The sequence below is a fragment of the Malus domestica genome, chromosome 15 (assembly GCF_042453785.1).
Source record: "Malus domestica chromosome 15, GDT2T_hap1".
NCBI classification, from domain to species: domain Eukaryota; kingdom Viridiplantae; phylum Streptophyta; class Magnoliopsida; order Rosales; family Rosaceae; genus Malus; species Malus domestica.
In genome coordinates, this window is record NC_091675.1 from 27,139,475 (window position 1) to 27,163,451 (window position 23,977).

Below are 23,977 nucleotides of genomic sequence, written 5' to 3' on the forward strand. Positions count from 1 at the left end.
TAATGATGAGCATACACCATAGTTTATGGTGGTGAGCAAAAATGCTTCCAAACAAATTAGCCCATAATTCAACTAATAATTATTTAAATTTAATTATTTCTTTCATTAGGGGCGGATGTTTTGTACTTATTTATTTAAACTTTTTTTTTTTCTATTTAAGACGGATATGTTTAATTACAAATTAATGTTTACAAAAAATAAAAATAAAGGATATTATTATTTACTAGGAAAAAACATCAATTAGCTAAACCCTAATTCCAATTCAAACCCACTTCCCCTCATTTTTCTGTTTTCCCTTCTTCAAATGCCGCACAACTCATCAGTTTTCCATTTTTCCTTCATTAGTCTTCCATTCTCTTTCTCTTGTGCAGATCCCAATCCATCCTCTCTTTCTTTCATTGTTAGTAATCTTTTGTTGTCTAATACTCCTTTGCTACTCCGGGAGGACCGAAAGAAAGGTTTGTCACAGAGAAGGTAATACTCGTTTTATTTGGTTTGATCGAAGTTCTTTTTCTATCTTGAATTGTTTTGCAGGTACACTTCACTGGATTTTGAATAATTTAGAGTGGAAGAGAAATTCATGAATAGATTGGAATAGAAATATTATTTGATTGGTTGTGAGAAAGAGATTCTCAAGAACTTACAATTTTAGAGGTAATTGCCTTGTGTTAATCTTTGTTTATCGGTTTTCTTATATGTTTAATTGATTGAAATTCAGGTTTGATTTTTCCTATGTGTTCATACAAATTAATGTACTTTGTAATTTGGCTTTGTTGTTCGTTACATTTTCTTTTTTTGTTTTTATATAGACTCGTGTGCTGCTCCAACATAAGAAGATGAACTCAGAGATCTGGTCTTCAAAGCTTGAGACTGAAAGAAATGAGAAGATTGAAGGAAGAAAATGTTTTTTCTTGTAAATTTAAAAAAAAACCTATTGTTCTGAGATCTGGAAAGATAAAGATGAACCATGTTGGGTTGAATATTTTGAATGATTCAAAACCAATAACTGACATTTGGGGGGATTAATGCATTAATTATCATCTGGATATTTTTTTTATATAAATGAAAGTATTAGGATCGGATGTATTTATTTGCTCAATTTTTTTTATTTGATTAAAAAGTATTAGGGACGGATGTTTCTACCTGTAATTATGTGTATTCATAAAACCTGCCTACGTGGCAACAAAAACAATAGGGGTGGAAATTTGACATTTTTTTGCATCTAATAACAATAGCAACCGCCTTTTTAGGGGTGAATCTACTTTCCGCCACTCCTTATTATTAGGGGTGATCTTTCTATGTATTTGCCCCTATTGGTGGTTTTTGGAGGCAAATATTTCAGCCTATAATTATTTGATTTCTTGTTGGAACCTACTGATTTCTTGCTGGATTAGGTTCTTGAATCTTGCGGAACAAGAATGGTCTATCTCAGCGAAGTCGAAAGACTTTGCCCATTGATTCCGCAACAGGATGATAGTGGCATCATTGATCCCTTTAGTCAGTTCAGTTATGGAGGTTGTTGAATCTATGATCAGACTTTTGAGGTAAGTGTACTTCAATTCGTCTTACTCCAGCCTTAGAAAATCATTGTCCCACAACCCCTATTAGAACCAACTTGTTCATAACAAATTAAAAATGAATATGAAGGCTGCAATAATATCCAAATTTTGGTTATAATCTAATTTGCACATACGGTCTTTGAATATGTGTTTCTTTAAACCCAACTCTTAGTCATCTAGAGGAGATTTTATTTTTCACGATGCTTACTCTATCATTATCATGTATTATTGTTTACTAATCTCAACTTAATATGGGGTGATTAGCTAGAGTGACAAAACTGTGTTCAAAATTCAAATCAATCTTTGTTTGCCAATCTTTAAAAAATTGATCCTAATTTGGGTAATTTTGTACTATATTAGTAAGAGTAGGTTTAGGGCTTTGGCTCCTAGTGAAGGAAAAGTCTAAACCAAACATCAAAGTCACCTTCTAAAATGATCACAAATCATTTTTCATCCAACCCCATCCTGAGATGTGATCGATCTCCGATTCACGGTCGAGATTCGAGACCGAAACCTTGACTACGTTTTCGCCTTATCTGTGTAATGATGAGTCAATTTTGTCACCAAGAAGGGGAGAGGATTTATAGTTGTAGGCCAACATTTTTGACAAACGTGGAGCCCTATGAAGGAGCTGTTTATGGAGGTGGATTGTCTACCCTCCCATTTCTATACTCTTTCCATCATCTCCTGTTTTGTGTGGTCACGGTTAAGTTACGTTAACATTTTATATTCATATTACTTTTTATTTTATTTTTTTTATAAAAAAAATCAATATAAAATATTAACGTAGCTTAACCGTAACCACACAAGCAAAAAGAAATGAGAAAAGTATAGAAATGAGAGAGCAGACAATCCACCTTCGCTGTTTATATGGTCAGGGATCACTGATCCAATTAATCTAGGTCAGGGTACCTAGTTTGGAAAAGCAAGAGCAATGCAAAACGTATAACACAACGATTAATACCCTGGGAATTTTGATTGCAAGCTTTTCTAAGAAAGATAAAGTCAATAAAAACAACAGAGATATGTGTCGAGGAGTTAAATTGCATGCGTTGAAAAAGAAAACAATGGAAACTTAGCGCAATTTCCAAGGATTTATGTAAACCTAGAGAAATGCTAAACACTAACCCTCAAGGAATAGGTAGGAAGTGTTATTTACACATTTTTTCCTCCCATACATCATTATTAATTTATGTTCATTATCTTATTCAATTCATTCAATTCGACGACCGTAAGTTAATAGGGCTGTGCAAGAGGTAAAAATGAGTGTATGAATAACACATTCCATTAGGTAATATACCAGAATTGCACCAAATAAATAAAATTAGCCTCTTTGCAGACACTCACATGTGTGTGCGAGATGGTTTTTTAATCATGGGCGCTACGGCGCCCTAAAGATATTTTGTTAGTTATTCTTCATTGCAATTTTGAAAAAAAATCTGTTTCATGTATTGTGCAAGTGAGAGACTTTTTCTTTATCATGTTGTTTGGATCAAATTTTGCACACACTCGGCCCATATACTCTATGTTGTTGGATGAGAGAAATATTAAGGATCATGATCAAGGGCGGAGGCACTATAGTGCCACCATAAGCCTAGACCTACCCTCACTCTTTCACCCTTTCTAAATACATACATATTATATATATATATATATAAACATACTATTGTACTTCTTAACTCTTAAAATGTATTCACAATATTTAAAATAAGAGGTCTTTTTTTTTTTTTTTCAATCCCAACAATGCTTATGCTAAAACTAAATGAACAATACTTGGCTACTCAAAGATGAGTATGAACTTCTACTCAAAATTTTAAGTGTTTTAATTGTAGAGTTTTGTGCTTATAATAAGAATCGTTCATACTATGAATTACACTGTAAAGATCATCTATGCAAAAAATAAATTAAAACTAAGGTTGTTTAGTCAATCTATTATAACAAATACATAGACGATTCGTAATGTTTTTCCCAATTCTGTTCATTTGTTTTTAAACAGTTTGATGACTAAATGACCTTAGTTTTAATTGATTTTTTTTGCAGAGGTGATATTTATAGGGTGATTTATAATATGAACGGTTCTTATTATAAACATGAAGTTCTATAAATTGATAACGAACAATTTTGAAAAAATTTGAGTAGGAGTTCCTACTCATCTTTGAGTAGCCAAGTATTGTTCAAATTAAATTTAACACCTTGTTTTATAAACAAATCAATAACTCTTAAATTAAAGAGAATTGTTATTGGCACTCCAAAAATTTCATTTGGCACTCCTAGATTTCTATAATTAGAAAGAAAAATACACTTAGGAGGAGTGTAGAATGAGATTTTTAGAGTGCTAATAACCGTACTCAAATTAAAACCTAAAGTCTAGTTTAGTTTTATCAAAAAAATATTCTTTTACATTGCCAACTGAAGAATAATAAACTTTGAGTTTTTCCTCCTCCCCTTCTTGAAATTTCATATATTTTGTCCTTCCAATTCCCATAACAATATTAAGGTTTGTAAATCTCTCTATTCTCTTTAACATTTTACTAAATTTTAAAAAATTTCATATATTTTGGTCTCTAAATTCTCAAATCCATTCTTCTCATTTTTTGTTCGAAAATCTCAATCTATTCTATATTGATTTGGGGTGATACTAGAGACATCATCTACTTTGTGGATGCAAATTTCTTCCTCCTTCTTCTTGGACAAAATTGCACCTACAAAACAATTAACACCTTAGGGTCAAAGCCAAGAGCCTCACGCGCCCACGATGAATGGGGAGCTTTGGCTGAAGAACCTCCGATGCCAAAGTTAGAATTTAGAGAGAAAAAGTGTTTAGAGAGTTTTTGGAATTTTGCAAGAGTGTGAACCTCCCTTTTTGGAGAAAAATATAGAGTATGGCCGGTCCCTTTTGGAGACTAGGTGGCCGGCCTTTGGGATGTTTTTTGGGTGTTATTTGGTGATTTAATTAGCAATTAATATATTGATTAGGAATAAATATATTAATTGGCTAATTAACATAATAAAAGGAATGTTTTTGGGAGGTTATGGAATGAATAAAATAAATAGCTAATTGATTAGCTAAAAAAGGGAGAATGAGATAAAAAATATATGGAATGAAATAGGTTTTGGAAGTTACCTTGTAGGAGGGACTTGATGAGATAGGTTTTGAATTGTTACCTATTTTGGGCACTTTTGATTTAGTTGAAAGATGATTGCCCGCTGCTCGCGCGTAGAAATCACGTTGTACCTCAAGGGTATTTTTGTCTTTTGTCCAAAGATCCACGTGTCGCCTTGTGATTATTTTTGGCTTCAAAAATTCCCACACTTGGTGGGCTGTTCACAGAAAAGGGCAATAGGTGTAAAGATTTTCCTGCATTAGGAAACTTTAAATTGTTTCCGATTTTGATGTTGATTCCCTATTTCATAGGAAATTAGATCATTCTAGGAAATAGAAATAAATTTCTCTCAAACCCTATTTAAATCCACCTTAAGTGGGTTATCAAATCAACTTTGGAGAGCGATTTATTCTACCATACAGGAGAGAGAGAGCTTAGAGGATATTTGTTCCCCCTTCTCTAGCAATCTTTTACATCTTGCCTATGCAAAGGACCGTCTTTCATTGATTTCTTCGTCTTCTCCGTGCCGCACCGATGTAAGAAAAATTTAATTTTTCTTGTTTTCTTCTTGGATAGTGCTATCGCGGGGCAGCCGTCAGGGTGGTGCAGCACGTCAACTGGCAGGGGCTAAGAGTCGGCTCGGTATAGGCTGAGGAGGTGTTGTGGCAAAGACTACTGCTTTAAGCTGCTCAACTTAGCTAGAGCCATAGACAGCTTGTGCGGCTGGGGCCGTGAATTGAAACGATGGGATGTAGTGCTAGACGAGCTGCATGGCTCATGTCTTTTGGGCTCTTGGTCATCAAGCTGGCTAGGTCGGTGATTGAGAGAAAGGAGAAGGTTGCGGGCCTCATGAGCTGCTGAAATGCTAGGTTGAGCTCCCCTGCTGAGTACAGTGAATGGCGTTGGTTGCTTATTTCTCTTCGCTAGGAGAAATGTGGACTGCTCTCGAAAGATAATGTAAAAATGATCAAGGCAGATGCATTGGTTCGTTTGATCGCTGTCGTGGAGCCCACTATGAATGAAGATAGAAAGAAGAGATCTTCCTCACCTGCTCAAGAGATGCCGGTTGAGAAAAACTGAAGACTTCCTCTGCTGCTCATGAGGGTCTGCCTGTTGCCGAGATGCTTGTGATTAACATAACTTCTTCCAATGGGAATAAATAATGAGGCTGCTCGATATGTGCCTGTGGCGCCTGCCATGTCGAGAATGGCTAGTACAATTGCTGATAGGATTACTCAGCGTAAAGGTCCTGTCATGCCCCCAGTGCCGAAGTCTGTATCAAGATGTCTGTTGGGAGCTAAGTCCGGTTCACCTTTGGAGAGGCTTGCTACTACGAATAGCGATAAGATGGACTCTGCTGCTAAAGTGGCGCCAATGCCCATTCCCTTTGCTACTGAGACTAATTTGCCTGCTAAGAAAGAGGAGATTGCTAGCGTGGGTAGCTGTGAGAAATCCACTAAGCCTGCTTCTGGGAAGGCTACTGAGATCTGTGTGTTTTTGAAACTAGATCTGCTTGAAAACATGGACGTTTGTGCCAAGTTTGCTGATGGCATTAGAAAGGTTGTTTGCCCAAGTTCCTTTGCAAAGCATACGACCTAATATAGAAGGACTGCTCTGCTTACTATGATGCATATATAGCTAGGCTGCCAAAGAGATGGCGAAGACTATGGAAGTTGAAGCTTATTCTTCAGCCGACGAGATCAAGAGGTTGGATTCTGAGCTTGTTGCTTTGAAGGGGTCTAATATTTCTGCCCCCACTTCTCTGCAACTTGAGACCGCTCGCCACTTGATCGTTGACTTGAAGACTAGGCTTGACGCGATCCAAGTTAAGTATGAAAGTACAGAAAAGGAGATTGGATGTTACATACCTCAAATTCAAGATCTTGAGTTTGCAGTTTCTGAGCTTCATTTCGCTGCTTATGCAAAAGATGAAGAGTTGATTGCTGCTTATAATCAAGTGATCCACTTCAAGAGTATCGTCGATAGGCTTGAACCCCCAAGTGTTGGAACTTCAAGGTATACTGAAGATCAACGAAAGTTTGAAGAAAGAAGTGGATGAGTTGCAACGCGTCCGTGTTGGTCTACTTGAAAAGAATGAGCATCTGAAGGGTGAGAAGGATTGGCTTGAGGTTTTGAGACCTTCTCTATTTCTCTCAAAAACTTGCTTGCTTTTACTTTTGAGGCTTCCATTGGTGAAGTAGTTGGAGAAATTAGTGCCCAGGCTGGGGCAGCTGGGGGTGAAGCACTGAAGCGTCGCGGCTGCTGAAGGTATGGCGACCGAGTAGTCGTGGGATGTCCAAGCTGCTGTAGTTTTCTAGGTAGCCTTTAGGATTTTATTTGTTTTTCCTTGTAGCTCTTGTTTTTCTTGAACTCCTTAGGCTTTTGCTAATTGTTTCTAAACATGTTTCATTCGCTTTTCTTCATCTTCGCTTCTTTTGTTCATGCCCTAACCTTTAGACTTGATAGACCAGTGGCAGGCATGCTACTTTTTTATAAGCAGACAAGCTCGCGTAGCCTATGCAGCCATAGGTGTTAGTGTAGAACTTTGCAAAGTTGTTGGCCATAGGGTTGGCAGCCGAATGCCTTACTTACAGAAGCAGACAAGTCTGCGTAACCACTACGCTGTTAACCTTGGCTTTCTCCAATTTCGTAGGTTGCGTAGCAAGTATCACAACACTTTAGGACTTGGTGTAGGTTGTTCTACGTTTGGCAGAGGTGAAGCTTATCGACTACGTAACATGTCGATAATGGATAAAGCTTTGTATATGCACACTAGCTTGTTTAACCTTTCATAAGAATGTGCGGTCGTATAAGTCTAACGCGACTTTATTGCTCGAAGGGTAAGTCGTAGGCAGTCTTCTAGAAACTGTAGGCTACCTTAGTGCACTCGGTAGTAGCTTTAGGGTTCCAGGGCAGTCGTTCATCGGATGTACTGCGTAATGTGCCCCCTCCGTCTCTAAGGCCCGGTTCCCCACGAATTAGGCCAAGAGACCCACAATCCTTTAGTTAGCTAAGCCTTGAAAAAAACCATTACGGCTACTTCTAGGAATCCTGACGCAAGCCATCGTGCATCTAGTTATACTAGGGCAACTCGACTCATCCACGTCTAGATATTCGGAGTGTAAAGTTTATCCTCCTGTCTTGGAGAGCTGACCCATATGGGTGTCAGGGAATTGGTTTACCTTATCGCATTGAAGAGCAATTAGTTTACCCTTTCGCATTGGAGAGCATGGTTGGTCATTCGGATGGCGCAATTCTTGCGATGAGTCCCTAAAAAGGGTGCGGTTTTCCTTTAAAGTGCAGGAGTGATCAGTTGTTGTAAGCATGCAGCCAAGCCAAGTTGTGATTACTTTTGCATTCCTCATTGAAAAACGAGTGAAACGAACGAGAACTTAGCTGTAAGGTAGGAACTGCATAACAACTGGATAGTCCTTAGCTTGTGAGGTGGAGCCAGTCAAGCTGCTTGAGTCTTCGGGCTTTGATGTAGTGGTAGGTCACACATGGTACTTTCTCAGATTGTAGGTGTTCCACTGCTTTTTGATCTTTTTGTCGTTTCATGGTGGCGAGGGTGTAATTATTTTTGCTGCTTACTCTGTTGATCTTGTATGAACCTTCCCAGATGAAGCCCATCTTTTTGGAGCCTTCTTTGTGGGCAATGATGAAGGCTTTTCTTAGGACTAGATCTCCGAGTTGGAATTACTGGATCTTGGCCCTTTTGTTGTAACTGGTGAGGAGCTGCTACTGATAGGCTGCAATGCGGGTGATGGTCTGCTCACGCTTCTCCTCTGCCAGATCTAAGCTTATGGCCATCTCCTTACTGTTCTACTTAATGCTTGGTAATAGAGTGGTGATACTTGGCTTGATGACATTCAGATGAATGATTGCTTCTTAGCCAAATGCCAAAGAGAAAGAAGTATCACGGTTGCTCGTCTTTTGGTGGTGCGATGTGCCCATAGACATCCGGAGAGTTCGTCTGACCATTTTCCCTTCTTGTTGGTAAGGGATTTCTTGAGGCAGTCGAAGATCATTTTGTTGGATGCTTTGGCTTGCTCATTGCCTTGAGGATATATTGGCAAGGACATGTGCTGCTTGATGCTATACTTTAAGAAGAACTTCACCAAATCTCTGCCCATGAATTGCGGGCCGTTGTGGGTGACGATGGAATAAGGGATGCCAAATCGGCAAATGATGTTCCTTCATTTGAAGCTCTCTATGTCTGTCTGAGTCGTGGTCGTCATGGGCTTTGCTTCTACCCATTTGGTGAAGTAGTCGGTTGCCATGATCATCATACCTCTGCCCCTAGTAGCAAGTGGCATAGGTCCTACCAGGTCGATTGCCCACTGCATGAACGGCCAATGACTCGTCTGCTGGTGTAGTTCGCTAGCAGGCAGTGCTGGTACCAGCTTGTAACGTTAGCAGCGGTCGCACTTTTGTACTAACTCCTTATCATTTTGGTGCATGGTAGGCCAATAGTAACTTGTGTCAAGAGCCCTTTGTGCCAAGAATCGACCTCCATAATGATTTCCATAAATGCTTTCATGGATTGACCTTAGAACTTTCAAGTCATCAGGATGTGCTAAGCAGCGGAGATGTGGTCCGGTGCAGGATCTTCGGATGAGAATGCCATTCCACATGTAGTAGCGTGCCCCCTTGATTTGGAGTTTCCTAGACTCCAATCTTTCGGTGGGGAGTGTACCGTTGACCCGGTAGTTTATAATAGAACTTTGCCAGTTGGGAGTTACACTAACCTGTGACACTTTGGCTGCCGACTCCGTTTTTATGTTTAGCTTGTCTAGATATTCCATCGAAATAGAGTGTTTGAATTGGTGGTCGAGAACGGAGTCCTAAGCCGGCTAGCACATCTGCATGGGCGTTGTCTGCCCGGGGAACTTGAGTGAAAGTCTAAGTCTGAAATGCCTCAAGTTGCTTGCATACTTTCTCTAGGTATTACGCCATATTCAGATGTTTTTCTGTGTACTCCCCAATAGTCTGGCTGGTGATTAGCTGGGAATCAGAATGAATTGCGAGCTTCTTCACCACCAAGTCTTTTACCATTCGGAGGCCTACTAGTAGGGCCTCATACTCTGCTTCGTTGTTAGATGCTTTGAAGCTTAGAGTGATCGCCTATTCGAGCATTGAGCTGTCTGGGGTGACAAGAACCACGGCTGCTCGCGAGCCTTTGTAGTTGGATGCGCCATCAACATGCAAATGCCAGAAATCTCCATTGAGGGAGTAGGTGCAGCTAAAGTGTGCCTGGTTGCCTTCGAGGAGTCGTTAGGCCGTTCTATTTCATTGTCAAGGCTAGACATGAAGGCGAGGGTAGAGAGCCGTGTAGCTAAAGCCATGTTACATGTAGTAGGAGATGCTCAACTTCCGGTGTTGGGCCACTCTAGAGCTGAATAATGGAGTAAGGGTCGGCTAGGGCCGTGTGATGCGCAGCAGAAGGTAGTGCTCAACTATCGGTACATGTTGCTCTTATGTAGAATCTTATGGGGCGATGAGGATAAAACTTGCTTCTGAGTGTTCCTTCCAGTGTTCTTCTGCCCTTGGCGTGTCTTTTGGGCAGAGTTGTTGCGTTCGTCAGAAAACTTTGCATCCGCCAGGGTCTACGCCTTTATCATCGTGTGTATGGATTCAGCGGAATAGTGTGTCATGATGATGAATGCGTGCTTTTGAAGGTAAAACTTGAGCTTTCAGGTTACAACAACTATCGCCAAAGTTACCTTTTGAATTTCTAATAACATTGATGAAAGCTTTTGAACTGTAGAATACAATGTAGAATATTTGAATTTCTAATAGCATCAAGGAGAGTTTTTGAATTGTAGAATACAGTGTAGAATACAAATAGTCGAGCCCCCAGCTCTTCTCGCATGATGATATAGCTTATTGCTGCTTTAGATACTGTCAAACATGCGAATAAGTCATCTGCTGCTTCCGGTTTTGATAGTAGGGAGGTGATGTCGAGTACTTCTTCAAGTCTTTGAATGTTCATTGGCGAGCCTCATCCCAAAGTGCATGCTTCTCTACTAGAGTGAAAGAGTTTACCAGAGTTAAATATTATTTCATGATCAATTTTCCAAATAACAGGCTGTCTTTGGAAGGCTGCTATAGCTATCGAGTCGTTGCATCCGACTATCCTTGACATTGAAAAAATGGTCGGACTTCTTTTTTATCGAGCGATAGGATGAATATTCTTTGGTGAAAACCAAAGAAAGTTCGTCAAAACTCCAAATGGATTGTGGCGGCAGGGTGTAGAACCAATCTTACGCCTCGCCTTGTAGAGTGGTGGCGATTATCTTGCACATGAGATCATCGTTGTTTCGATGGAGGATCATTGCGCTTCAGTAGTGCTTTAAATGTCTCTCCGAGTCTTTATCCCCTTTGAAATATGTGAAATATGGCATGTTGAACTAACGTGGAGATTCTACCTGCTCGATCTAGTCTGTGAAGGGTGACCTGTATATGTTGGTCATGTTTCGTCGTAGTGCCTCGTTGGCGAATATCTTTACAGGCTGCCTATTGAACTTGAGCCGGATTGAGTGACTACTTCTCTCTGTTTGTCGTGCTGCCTGCTCCGATGTGAGGTGGATGATGCTTCTTGCGGGCTTAACCGCGAATGAACACTTCACCTGGAAAGTTTCTCATGTTGAATATCGGAGTGTGACCCTAACTATGAATGTATGCTAGTCCGTGGGCCTAGTCAAGAGTGCACGCTCCTAAGACTGGAGTATACATTATCTCGGGGGCCCAATCGGGAGTGTACATTGCCCGAACGCTTGGTTCGTGGCTGGTCGAGTGGCTGCTTACCGGGACACTGCTAGAGAGGTTCTTTGTCTGCCTTTGTCCTACTTCAGGACACCTCGTCTTGGGCACGTTGCATCTCAGTGCGCTGCAAGAGCGTTTGTCAACTTTATGACTTGTCAAGACAAGTGTTGTTCTCCATTTAGGTTGGAATAACTTGAAAGGAATGCATCTCCTTCAGGAGTGGAAGTGTGGTACACTCCGGGTGTGAGATTTGAGTTAGGAAATGTCAAATACCCAGAAACATGTGGTGAAAATGCTCCATGTTCGATCGTTGGTTCGAAAATTTGGAGTCGGGACGGTTGAACTAATTTTGAATCGATTCAGGCTACTTGGAAGGCCACGGGAGCAGACTGGGCCGTAGAAGCAGGTTGGGCCATGAGAGTGGGCTGCTCGACGGGAGCAGGTTGGGCCACGGGAGTGGGCTGCTCGGCGGGAGCAGGCTGGGCCACGAAAGTGGGCTGCTTGGCTGGAGCAGGCTGGGCCACGGAAGTGGGCTGCTCGGTAGGAACAGGCTGGGCCACAGGAGTGGGTTGCTTGGTGCGTGATGCATGTGAGAGTAAGGCTTGGGCCGTGGCCTTAGTGACGTAAGCCGCCTTGGATGGCACGGCTCGGGCCGTGGTGGTGCCGCTCCACTTATTGTCGCATTTAGCCTCATGGATCGCCGTGGTCCCATTCCTTGGATATTGGAATTTTCACTCATGGATTTTTCTAAATTTCCAGCCATTGTATTCTTCTTTTACGTTTTATCAAAGAATCTTTGCACATAAAAAATTCTAATAATAAGAACGTATGAAAAAATACAAGTAAACTAGAAAATGGAGAAAAACCTTTATTATATTCAAGAATCTTCTACGAGTGTGGATTTCTTCTCTCAATGAAAGCACCAATTTGTGGATGCAAATTTCTTCCTCATTCTTCTTGGACAAAATTGCACCTACAAAAGAATTAACACCTTAGGGTCAAGACCAAGAGCCTCACACACCCACGATGAATGGGGGGAGCTTTGGCCGAAGAACCTCCGATGCTAAAGTTAGAATTTAGAGAGAAAAAATGTTTAGAGAGTTTTTGGAATTTTGCAAGAGTGAACCTCCCTTTTTGAAGAAAATGTGGTAGCTTATATAGAGTATGGCCGGTCCCCTTTAGAGACAAGGTGGCCGGCCTTTGGGATGTTTTTTGGGTGTTATTTGGTGATTAATTAGCAATTAATATATTGATTATAAATAAATATATTAATTGGCTAATTAACATAATAAAAGGAATGTTTTTGGGAGGTTATGGAATGAATAAAATAAATAGCTAATTGATTAGCTAAAAAAGGGAGAATGAGGTAAAAAAATATATGGAATGAAATAGGTTTTGGGAGTTACCATGTAGAAGGGACTTGATGAGATAGGTTTTGAATTGTTACCTGTTTTGGGCACTTTTGATTTAGTTGAAGGATGATTGCCCACTGCTCGCACGTAGAAATCCCGTTGTACCTCAAGGGTATTTTTGTCCTCTTTTGTCCAAAGTTCCACGTGTCGCCTTGTGATTATTTTTGGCTCCACATACTTTAACCACACTTTGAGACCACATGATTCTATATCAATTAACGGTAGGACTACTACTTTATATAATTAAAGAAGAAATCCAATTATCAACTGATACATCATGTTGTCTTCAAAATATAGTATCTCTAGCATTATTCATTGACTTGATATTAGAAGGGTAATTTCTCTTAATCCTCTTTAATTTTTGATTAAATACTCTCTATATTGATTTAATATTGGAAGGTTAACTTCAACATAGAAAAAAACATTTAAAGCCTAAAAAAAATTTAATTAGCTCACAACTCCAACTATGTACAACTATGTATTATACCCTCTTGTAAATATTGTCTATTTATTTTATTAACATTTATGTGAGGCCCATTCTCACCTAAAATCCTAACTTCGACATTGATCAAATTGGTTTACAGATAAAGGTTGAATCAATCTAGGTTCAGAGTCATAATCAAGACGGAAAGACTTAGCAGCGATGGAGTTTTCGGCCGAGAATAATTTTGAGTATAATAAAAAATATGCCGAGAAATTGGAATAGTATTAGAATTTTACAACTCAGCTAACTTGGACATCATAAATTCACCCCCTATAAATATGAGGTTTTTTTACCAAAGAAAAAAAAAAGACGTTTTGCAACATAGAGAGCCCCTTCAACCCAATAAACAACTCAAAATGCTCAACCCCAAAAACCCCACTCTACGCGAAACCCTGAGAAAAATAAACTATGCTAATCCCTTGTCAACTTATCTTCAGTATGGATAAACAGCTAACAACATTGTGTTTGATGCAGGGAAGAACCAAGGGTCTTGAAGAGACGAGGGATAGATGACATGTGATTCACTCAACTAGGGGCAAAGGAACTTTCTTGACATCGTTAATCGTGGATTCACTTGTACAATCAAGCCAAATGCTTGATTGGAGAAGGAGAAATCACTCACTTCAAATGCAAGGGCAAATAAACTATTTTTTATTAATCAAGTCTCCTAAACATACATATAGAGTCCTTTAAATAGAGAGATTACAATACATTGGGAGGATAGATACTTAATACTAAGACTAGAGTTACTAAGAACCTAATAAAACATAGCTTTGAAAGATGAGAAGCTGCAAACAATCAAAATTCAATATAAGAATTATATTTATTGTCATACATTGCATCATATCCTCTTCTCTCGAAAAAACTTGTCCTTGAATTTTAGTTGACTTTGGTTTTCCCTTGATCGTTTGGAAGGCCCTTCCAAGTTTTCCATAACAGGTACAATAGCACAAGAAATTTAAGAGTGTTCGAATTCGTGATCCGTATTCTTTCTTCAAATGGATAAGCTTGAAATGAAACATGACTGAAATGGTGAACAAGGCTTCTCTTCTTCAAATACTTTCTTCTAACCAAATCATCATGATAAAGAAATTTATCCCATATATAATCATGAATATCAGAGTAAGGAGTTTTTTCCCAATAAAGAAGTTGCCCATTTAAGTTTGAATTTACCACCTCGCTCATAAATTGTAAAGTTTCCTTCATATCCACAATTTTTAGTTGGTGCTCAACATTCAAGAAACTACCTTCAAGAATCTTATTGATCGAGTGAATAACAATATCATCTTCAAAGAAATTATACAAACTTGAGGAGTATAACTTGCTTACCACGCTAACATCCTCATCAACTTCATTCACAAAATGATCATTGACTTCATCGTCATGAGCATATTCACCGTAAATTGGTGAGGAATTTCAATAATCGAAATTAATTTCTTCAACCATTGATATTCAAACAAATGGAAACATTACCCATGAACTTCTAACGCAAACGAAAAACCTACTTTGTTGCCACTTGATGCAAGAAAGAACCAAGGGTTTTGAAAAGACGAGAGATAGATGATCTAGGATTCACTCAACCATAGGTGACTGAGCTTGCTTGACATCACCATTCATGGATTCACTTGCATGACCAAGCCAAACGCTTGATTGGAGAAAGAGAAATCATTCACTTCAAATTAGTGCACAAGACAAATAAACTATTTTTCATTAATCAAGTCTCCTAAACATACATACGTAGTTATTTTTCATTAATCAAGTCTCCTAAACATACATATGTAGTCCTTTAAATAAAGAGATTACAATACATTGGTAGGATCGATACTTAATACTAAGATTATGGTTACGAGAAATCTAATAAAACATATCTTTGAAAGATGAGAAGCCATAAACAATCAAATTTAATATAAGAACTATATTTATTGTCGTAGATTGCATCAGCACTTGATGTAGGAAAGAATCAAAGGACCAAGGGAGATAACCTAGAATCGCTCAACCAGGGGCAACGAAGCTCACTCGACGTCGCTAATCATGGATTCACTCGCACGACCAAGCCAAACGCTTGATTAGAGAATGAGAAATCACTCACTTCAAATGCACAAGGGAAATACACTATTTTTCATTAATCAAGTCTCCTAAACATACATATGGAGTCCATTAAACAGAGAGATTGCAATACATTGGTAGGATAGATACTTAATACTAAGATTATAATTACAAGGGATCTAATAAAACATAGTTTTGGAAGATGAGAAGCCACAAACAATCAAATTTAATATAAAAACTATATTTATTGTTGTACATTACGTAGTTTACCTGATTGCTGAACATCCAACACACAAATATAACATGTTGTCTGTATTGTACTCTTGATTAACTTTTCCATTTCCAAAAGCGCAAAAGAGAGATACTTCACAAAATTGTGGAGGAACTCCTCTAAAAATAGTTCATGGTCAATTCATAGAAGCTTGTGTTTATGATTAGAACCATTCATATTATAAAACATTGTGTAAAAATTATCTCTGTAAAAAATCAATTAAAACTAGGGTCGTTTAGTTAATTAATGTAGTTACTAGATAGATTTTTAGTACTTTTATATTGATTATGATCGTATGTTTTTATACAATAATGACTAAACGATATCATATTTTATATTTTTTTTGCAGAAATAATGATAGTTTATAATAGGAACATTTCCAATCATAATAAAAAAAAGGTTTCTTGAATCACCCATTAACAACTTTGCGTAGGGATCTCTTGGGCAATGGGTACATTCATTTCAAAGTTTTTGTACAATTTAAACTAGCAAGAAAGTTAAAACCACAACAGAGTAAAAGAAAATTTAAAGGGTAAATTACATAATACCCCTCAGGTTTGAGGTCTATTACAACCCCATACAACATCTTTAAAATATTTTACTTTCATACTTGATGTACTATTTTATTTCAAAATAATACCTCCGTTACATTTTCCATCCATTGATCTGTTAAGCGCTGACGTGGCTGCCACATTTGTGCCACATGGCTGCCAAATGTGTGCCACGTGGTAAAAAACCCCGCTACCTCTTCCTACCCTTCTTCTCCTTCCCAAGCCTCCCAACCACCTCTCTCTCCTCCACTCTCTTCACCTCCCCTCCCATCCAAAAACCCACCTCATCCCACCCCACCCCCACCTTCCCCTAGCCCTTTCTCCTCTTCACCCCCACCCTTTTTCCCCCCGCACAGACCCTCTTCCCTTCTCTACACAGCCCACTCCTTAAATCCACACCCATTCCTCCCATTTTCACCTCACGAACCCGACGATGGTAGCGTAGACGGGATCTTTTTTTATTTTTTATTTTTTCTGGGTTAAAGTTAGGGGATCGGGGGAAGAAGATGAAGATGGGGGAGAAGAGAGGGGAGGAGGAGGGGGAAAACAAATTGAAGGGGTTTTTTTTTTTGTTTTTTGTTTTATCTTGGTTGCAGGGGAAAGAAGATGAAAATGGGGGAGAAAAGATGAGAAGGAGGGGGAGGGGGGAAGACGAACTGAAGGGCTTTTTGTTTGTTTTTTTTTTCCTGGGTTGCAGGGGGAAGAAGATGAAGATGGGGGAGAAGAGAGGAGGAGGAGGAGGAGGAGGAGGGGGAGAGAGGTTCGTCTGCGTGGGTCATGGGGGGATAAGGTTTCTAGGTTTGGGGGTTGCGGGGAGGTGTGTTTCAGCTTTTGTAACAGAGATATTATTTTGAAATAAAATAGTACTTAAGGTATGAAAGTGAAATATTTTTAAAATGTTGTATAGGGTTGTAATAGATCTCAAACTTGAGGGGGTATTATGTAATTTACCCAAATTTAAATAAGGGTAATGCTAGGGAGATTAAATTTGTGGACTAAATTTGCAAACTAAAAAATGCGTTACCAATAAGAATTAAGCACGTTAAGCTTAAGTAATAATTTAATCATCAAGCTTCCATGTCATTTAGTTTACAAATGCAGTCTCTTTACTATTACCCTTTAAATAAGAAATTTTTAGTTATGACGGGAACACAAATGGAACACCACATGTTTTAATAGGAGTGGTGGGAAATTTTATTTTTTAAGTTATTAAATTTTTATCGTACACATATCCCACAATTTGTATAATGACACATGTTGTACCACTCCGTATACCGATTAAACTGAAAAATCTCTCCTTTTAAATAAAGACCGCAGAAAAGAATAGGCAGATTAACATGTTACGTTACTGCAGAATACCGAAGAATATGCACAAATGCATGGTTCAAAATTATTCCAAATATGACACAAACCTCACATTATTTCAAATTTAAGCTCTCACCTACAAGTAAAAATTAGTAAAACATGATCATTAACTAATTGATCAGCTAGCTATTACCAAATAACAGATCAAGAAAGAAGAAGGAAAAAAAAAAAAAAAGAAGAGAGATTCTATATTAATTAACTTATTGTCAGATCATTTTCTTGAGAAATTTCAACTTTTGAATTTAAGCAGGCATCCAAGCTGTGGCAAACACAACATTGTGTCCTTTCAGTGTAAGCACAACATCTTCTTCTTCTCTCTTCAATCCCCAACCAGCTGCATGTTCATCAAGCATGGCCTTCACTTCCGAAACCGCATCTTCCCCAAATGAAACGCTTCGAAAGTTGGCATTTCGCATTCGCTGCACCCACCTGCATTTCGGCTCCAGCCTCTCCACCCTCTGAAAGCCCTCGTACGCTATCACGTTCTCAATCTTCCAACACACATCCGCCTCGTACCACTGCCTCTGCTTGCTTCCCCGCGGCAAAAATGTGTCCACGGTGTCATAAGGTATCCACAGGTAATTGAAGGCCGACCTCAACCTACACACTAGATTATTCGATGTCAAATCCACATCTTCGTTCACCAAAACCACAATCGTCGGGTCCAAACCCCCAAGCTCTTTCAGAAACACTGTCCTTAGCGACGAACTCGAAGAGGATGAAGCTACATCAAAAGCGTAAGAGCTAGTCGAACCACTACTGCTAGGATTCGGATTGATTGCCGGAAGTGTCAATGCCTCTTCAGAAATGTAGTGAAGCATCATGTGGCAATTCACTACAAGCGCCTCACCACTCTCCGCATACACTAAATTTTGTACGCGGAGTTGTTCGATTAGGTTGGCAAACCCATCAGTGTAACTTGACGGGATGACCCTAAACTCTAAAATGATGTTTCTTGACCTTGCGAAATTAACCAACTTGGAACCCAGTTCCTCGTATGACAGGTCCAGCATTGGAGGGACGTCCTCCATGGTACCCGCCACAGTGAGCTTCAGCAACGGAGGACTCACATACCGTCCTGACGGCTGGCAATGGCGTCGACCAGAGTTGGGATTTGCATGCAATGCGTCAAGCTCAGGTCAACAATGTGAACCACAGAATACCCTTCAACAGCTTCTAGAATGGCTGCATTTGTGGCGGTGAATCCGAACCTGTGCCACGGTGTCAGGTCGATGAAGGAGGCGAGCTCAACGATGGAGAACTTGTGAGTGTGGATGGTGAAGTTGGCTTGGGAGTTGGCCATGGCGGCGAGGACCTTACAGCTTCCGATTCGTGCCGCGCGGGCAATGAGGGCTCGGAGAAACACGCAGGTGGTTGGAGTCAATAGTGTTGAGGACCCAGAGGATCTGCCGGGCTAGGGTGGCGTCGTTGGTTTCCTAAGATGCATGGACACAGACATGGATACGCGGAAACGACACAATACGATACGGGGACAATTTAAATTTCTAAAAACGAAGACACGAAACAGGGATACGGCAATTAAAAATATAAATAAATAAATCTAAAATACTATAAAATAAGCATTCAAATTTGTTACTCAAAGTTCAAATTTATTTCAATAAACTCCAAACAATTAGAAAGATGGTTCATCCAACAAGCAATTAGTCTTCAAACTTGAAAAATTAAAATGAACATCTTCGAGAAAATTAAAAAAAACAAAGTCTCATTCAACTTCCACATTCATGATGTCTCCTCTAGTAACCAAAGTAGTCTCCAATGACGGTTCATCCAATGAAATGTTAGCTATTTCAAGCATCCCAACACTTTCTTCACCCAAGTTTTCAAAGCCATCCCCTCCAACATCCCACAATTGAGGAATACCTTCTTTGTAGGTTGAGCTATTCCTTGATAAAAGACGAAGATTATTATGCACAAATACCAAATCCTCGGCTCTTTGTGGTGTAATCTTGTTCCTTCTTAAAGAGTGAATAAAACTATAAGTGCTCCAATTTCTTTCACAACAAGAGGAGGAACAAAGTTGTCCAAGTAGCTTCAACGCTATGGATTGGAGACTAGGTGTAGAAGCTCCATGGACAATTCACCACATCACTGGTTCCAAATGAAGCCTATCGTTCATAGAATCAATAGCTCCGAAGTCATTCAAGCACATAGAGAAAGAGGCATACTCCACATTGATATTGTTGGAGAACAATTTAGAAACAAAAATAACATAAATACATAACTTGAAATACTTATACTTTATTACTCAAAATATTTGCAATACAGAATGAAATTACACAAAAAATACAGAAATTGAAATGATACTAACTTGAATGAATTAAAGGTAGAGGCTAGCGCTAAAGCTATGTCCTTCGAAGAGTATTTCCGTCCCACTTTTGCGTTTGTGGTTCTACAACGTCTGCTCGACCAGGATACAACTACCTAATTCTACAATCTGCACTGGATTATAGAATTCTAGCGAATTGTTTTGTGTGTTTACTCTCTGGGAATTTTGCACGGAAGAAAAGATAATCTACAATGGAACTGAGACTCCAGTTATATAGGCTATTTCATACCTCTTCAAATACCTTTTGGATGCATCTGAAGCTACACAACTCTTTCCAAAAAGTTGTGTCTATTAATCAAAACGTTTGTAATTAATTTTAATTCAAAACTTAATTCAAAATTAAAATTAATGATCTGATTAATTTTAATTCTTAGGCCCCAAGGCCTAAGACCCTTGTCTTGATTAATTAATATTAATATTATGGTATAATCATCAAGCCTAATCCACACAATTAGTGGCCTAAGCCTCAATCCTCATTCCAAATTGTCCAACACCTAATCACTAATAAAGGTGACTAACTTAATATAAGGACCTCAAGTTCCCTTGAGTTCCCAGATGTGGGACTAAAGGAGCTCAAAACTCCAACAGATATTTCTTCTAATCTCCTCATTGGAAAAGTATCTCTCAAAGCATTTTTTCCTTTCAGTTGTAAGCTCAACATCTCGATGTGGAGCAAGACAACTAGGGTCTTCTTGGAGCCATTATGAACTATAATACCTAAAATAAAAGAAATAGCACTTCAAAAATATACTCATAAAGCTAAAGATTAATCTAGAGGAATTTATAAGGAAATTAACAAATCATTACCTTGGATTTAATGAATGTGCCAAACAATGAAGTGGTGTGTTACTTTTAGTCCATCGCTCCAATAAAATGTGATTCACTGCATCAAAAAACTGTTTTTTTTTCTTCATATAATGCCTTGCACTCATTCCTGTAGATAACAGTTTTCACCTTTTCAATCATAGCATCCCACCACTCATACACCAAGTGAAGACAAGGTTTATTTGTGTCAGTCATTCTAATAACCTCATATATTGGAGCTGTAAAGAAAAGAATATAATCGATCTTCTCCCAAAAATACTGATCCAATATCTTTTGCTTCACCATCATTGCTTTAACCAAATCATCTTCTTTGTACAAAGCCCAATTCAGGCTAATCACCATTTGTTCTAAACCTCCCTTTACTTCCTTAAATCTTCTAAGCATCACAAGTGTGGAAGAAAATCTGAAAATTTTAAAAATTAGGACATCTCATAATTGAATAAGAAAGAAAAAAGGAAAAAACTGGAGAAAACAAACCTTGTTTCGGCAACGGAGAGTAACTTTAGTTTGCAATTTTCATTAAACATAGCCAATCTCATGCTATGGTTCATAATAAAAAAATTTATGGACCAAGTATCACTAGCAATAGATGAAATCCAATTGCAGTCATCATATGAAACATCTGTTTGTTTCAGAGAACATATCCTCTTCAAAGCAAGATTAAGAGTGTGAACAACACAGGGTGTCCAAAAGATATGGGGATGGTGGGCCTCAATAAGTAATCCAGCAGCTTTACCAACATGAGCATTGTCAGTGATCACTTGAACAACATTTTCATGACCAATTTCTTTACTAGCTTCTGTAAGGGAGTTGGCAATACAATGTTTGTCTTTGTATTCATCTTCGCAATTAATTGCCCTAAAAAACATAGGCTTGCTTTCACAAGTTGCCATAATATTAATAAGTGGTCTCCTTTGAGCATCTGTCCACCCATCACTGCACAGACTTACACCTTTAGTGCTTCATCTGCGCTTGATTGGTTGGAGGCACCGCTCAATGCGACTCTTCTCTTGTTGCATAAGAGTAGTTCTTAGTGCGTTGTAACCTAGTGTAGAAGCACGAACATATAAGTTTCGATAATGCGGATTTCTTGCAAGGTTAAATTATAAGACACCTGTATAAAACATCCTTGCAACTTCAGCATCACATTGATCTCGAGCCTCCTTGTTACAAGCTTTACTAAGAGGTCCACTTGTTCCCTTTCTCTTCTTTGGATCAAGATTTGCTTCAGGTAGATCATAACAGAAAGAACCAGTATTGGGCAACGAAACATGCTTAGGAGCATAACTCTTCATCTTGTATTCACACTCTTGAACTAACTTTTTCATTTCTGCAAGAGTTTCATCAGTAAGCTTGTTGCAAGACGCGATCCCGTTTCCAGACATTTTTAGCAAATGAAACTTAACCCTAGAGTAGGATCCTTTATAAGTTTTTTGACAATAATTGCATTCAAATTCAGTATTTCCTCCTCCTCTATTTTCCACTTTTTCAAGCCTTTTGACATACTTCCACAGCGGAGCATAATAATTTTCAACAATCTAATCCAGATTAGCATTATCATTCACATGATTATCAGTGTCACATCTCGGGCTGAACTCCGTCATAACACGATATTGTCCGCTTTAGACCCCGACCACGCCATCACTGTTTTGTTTTTGGGAACTCACACGAGAACTTTCCAGTGGGCCACCCATCATAGGAATGTGCTCTTACCCGAACTCACTTAACTTCGAAGTTCCGATGGAACCCGAAACCAATGAGCTCCCAAAAGGCCTCGTATTAGGTAGAGATGGGAATATACATATAAGGCATAAAGGATCCACTCCCCTGGGCAATGTGGGATGTTACAATCCACCCTCTTTAGGGGCCCGACGTCCTCGTCGGCACACTTCCGGCCAGGGATTGGTTCTGATTCCAAATTATCACATCCCGACCCGGGCCCCCACCACATCTCGGGCTCGACTCCGCCGTAGCATGATATTGTCCGCTTTGGGTCCCGACCACGCCCTCACGGTTTTGTTTCTGGGAACTCACATGAGAACTTCCCAGTGGGTCACCCATTATGGGAATGCTCTCGCCCGAACTCACTTAACTTCGGAGTTCCGATGGTACCCGAAGCCAATGAGCTCCCAAAAGGCATTGTGCTAGGTAGAGATGAGAATATACATATAAGGCATAGATGATCCACTTCCCTGGACGTTGTGGGATGTTACAATCAGGGTGATTCATTTTCCTAAATTAACAAACATATAAACAATAAGAGCTCAACCCATTGCACAATAATATATTATAATATACAAAATACAATATTATTATTGTTATATACAAAAAGTTAAAAACAGAGATGAGAAAAGCAAAAGGCTTTTAGTTTCAGATTACAATGATTAGTAAAGCAGAGGAATAAACTTCAAATAGCTCTCACCAGCAGTTGTAGACGGAGACGACAGAGCAGTTGCAGATGGAGATGACAAAGACAATGGAGCCGTTGCAGAGTCAAGCATAATTCTGATTTCTGAGGTTCGAGTGAGGAAAAACAGGTAAATCCGGATTTTAGTTTAGATAATTTCAATCAAAGCACGATTCTGTGCAGATTTATTGATTTTTTTTCTTCTGATTATTCTCCGATTTTAGTTGAAATGTATTTGAAAAGTGGGATACTCATATCTCGACAGTACGATACGTGTATCTCATCAGTCAATAATGTATCCCTTCACTCTGATACGTATCGGGTGTGTATCCACGTGTATCCTATGCATATCCGTATCCCTGCATGTCAGATACGGGATATGCCGGCTTTCTACTGTGTCCATGCATCGTAGTTTGTTTCGATGGCGTTAGCGTAGTGGACGAGCAACTGCTCCATGCTGTTGGCGTCGCCAAAGTTTGTTCCTAAGGACTTTGAGGTCGGAAAGCCAGGCCACGGGTGCATGCGGTAGGTTTGGTTTTTGTTCATCATTATTGGGAGGTTATTGGAATAGGGTGTGGTGATAATTTGGTGCAAGGGTGGTGGTGGTGATGTGGGAGAAGAATGATATTGGAGGAAGACTCAGAGAAAACAATTTGAAACCATTAATATGCTTTGGAATAACAAAGGTTTTGTATCTTAATTACTTAGGAATTTGTTAAGTTATTTTAGGAGTTGTAAGGGTGTCATGGAAACTTGAGGTTTATTAATTTGTAAACACTTATAAATATTGTACTATAGAGCTTTGAATGGTAGACTGGAATGAATTAAAATTGTATTTGCC

General features: G+C 39.1%; 1 long non-coding RNA gene and 1 pseudogene across 1 annotated transcript; one reads left to right on the plus strand and one right to left on the minus strand.

Moving 5' to 3' along the window:
* The first annotated feature begins 258 nt into the window (after nucleotides 1–258).
* Nucleotides 259–1,086, plus strand: LOC103419917 (uncharacterized). Its single transcript, XR_526985.4, has 2 exons — nucleotides 259–654; nucleotides 810–1,086. It is a non-coding gene; the product is annotated as an uncharacterized lncRNA (long non-coding RNA).
* Nucleotides 1,087–17,799: 16,713 nt separating this feature from the next.
* LOC103401489 (scarecrow-like protein 32) lies at nucleotides 17,800–22,114 on the minus strand (annotated as a pseudogene).
* Between the last annotated feature and the right edge of the window lie 1,863 nt (nucleotides 22,115–23,977).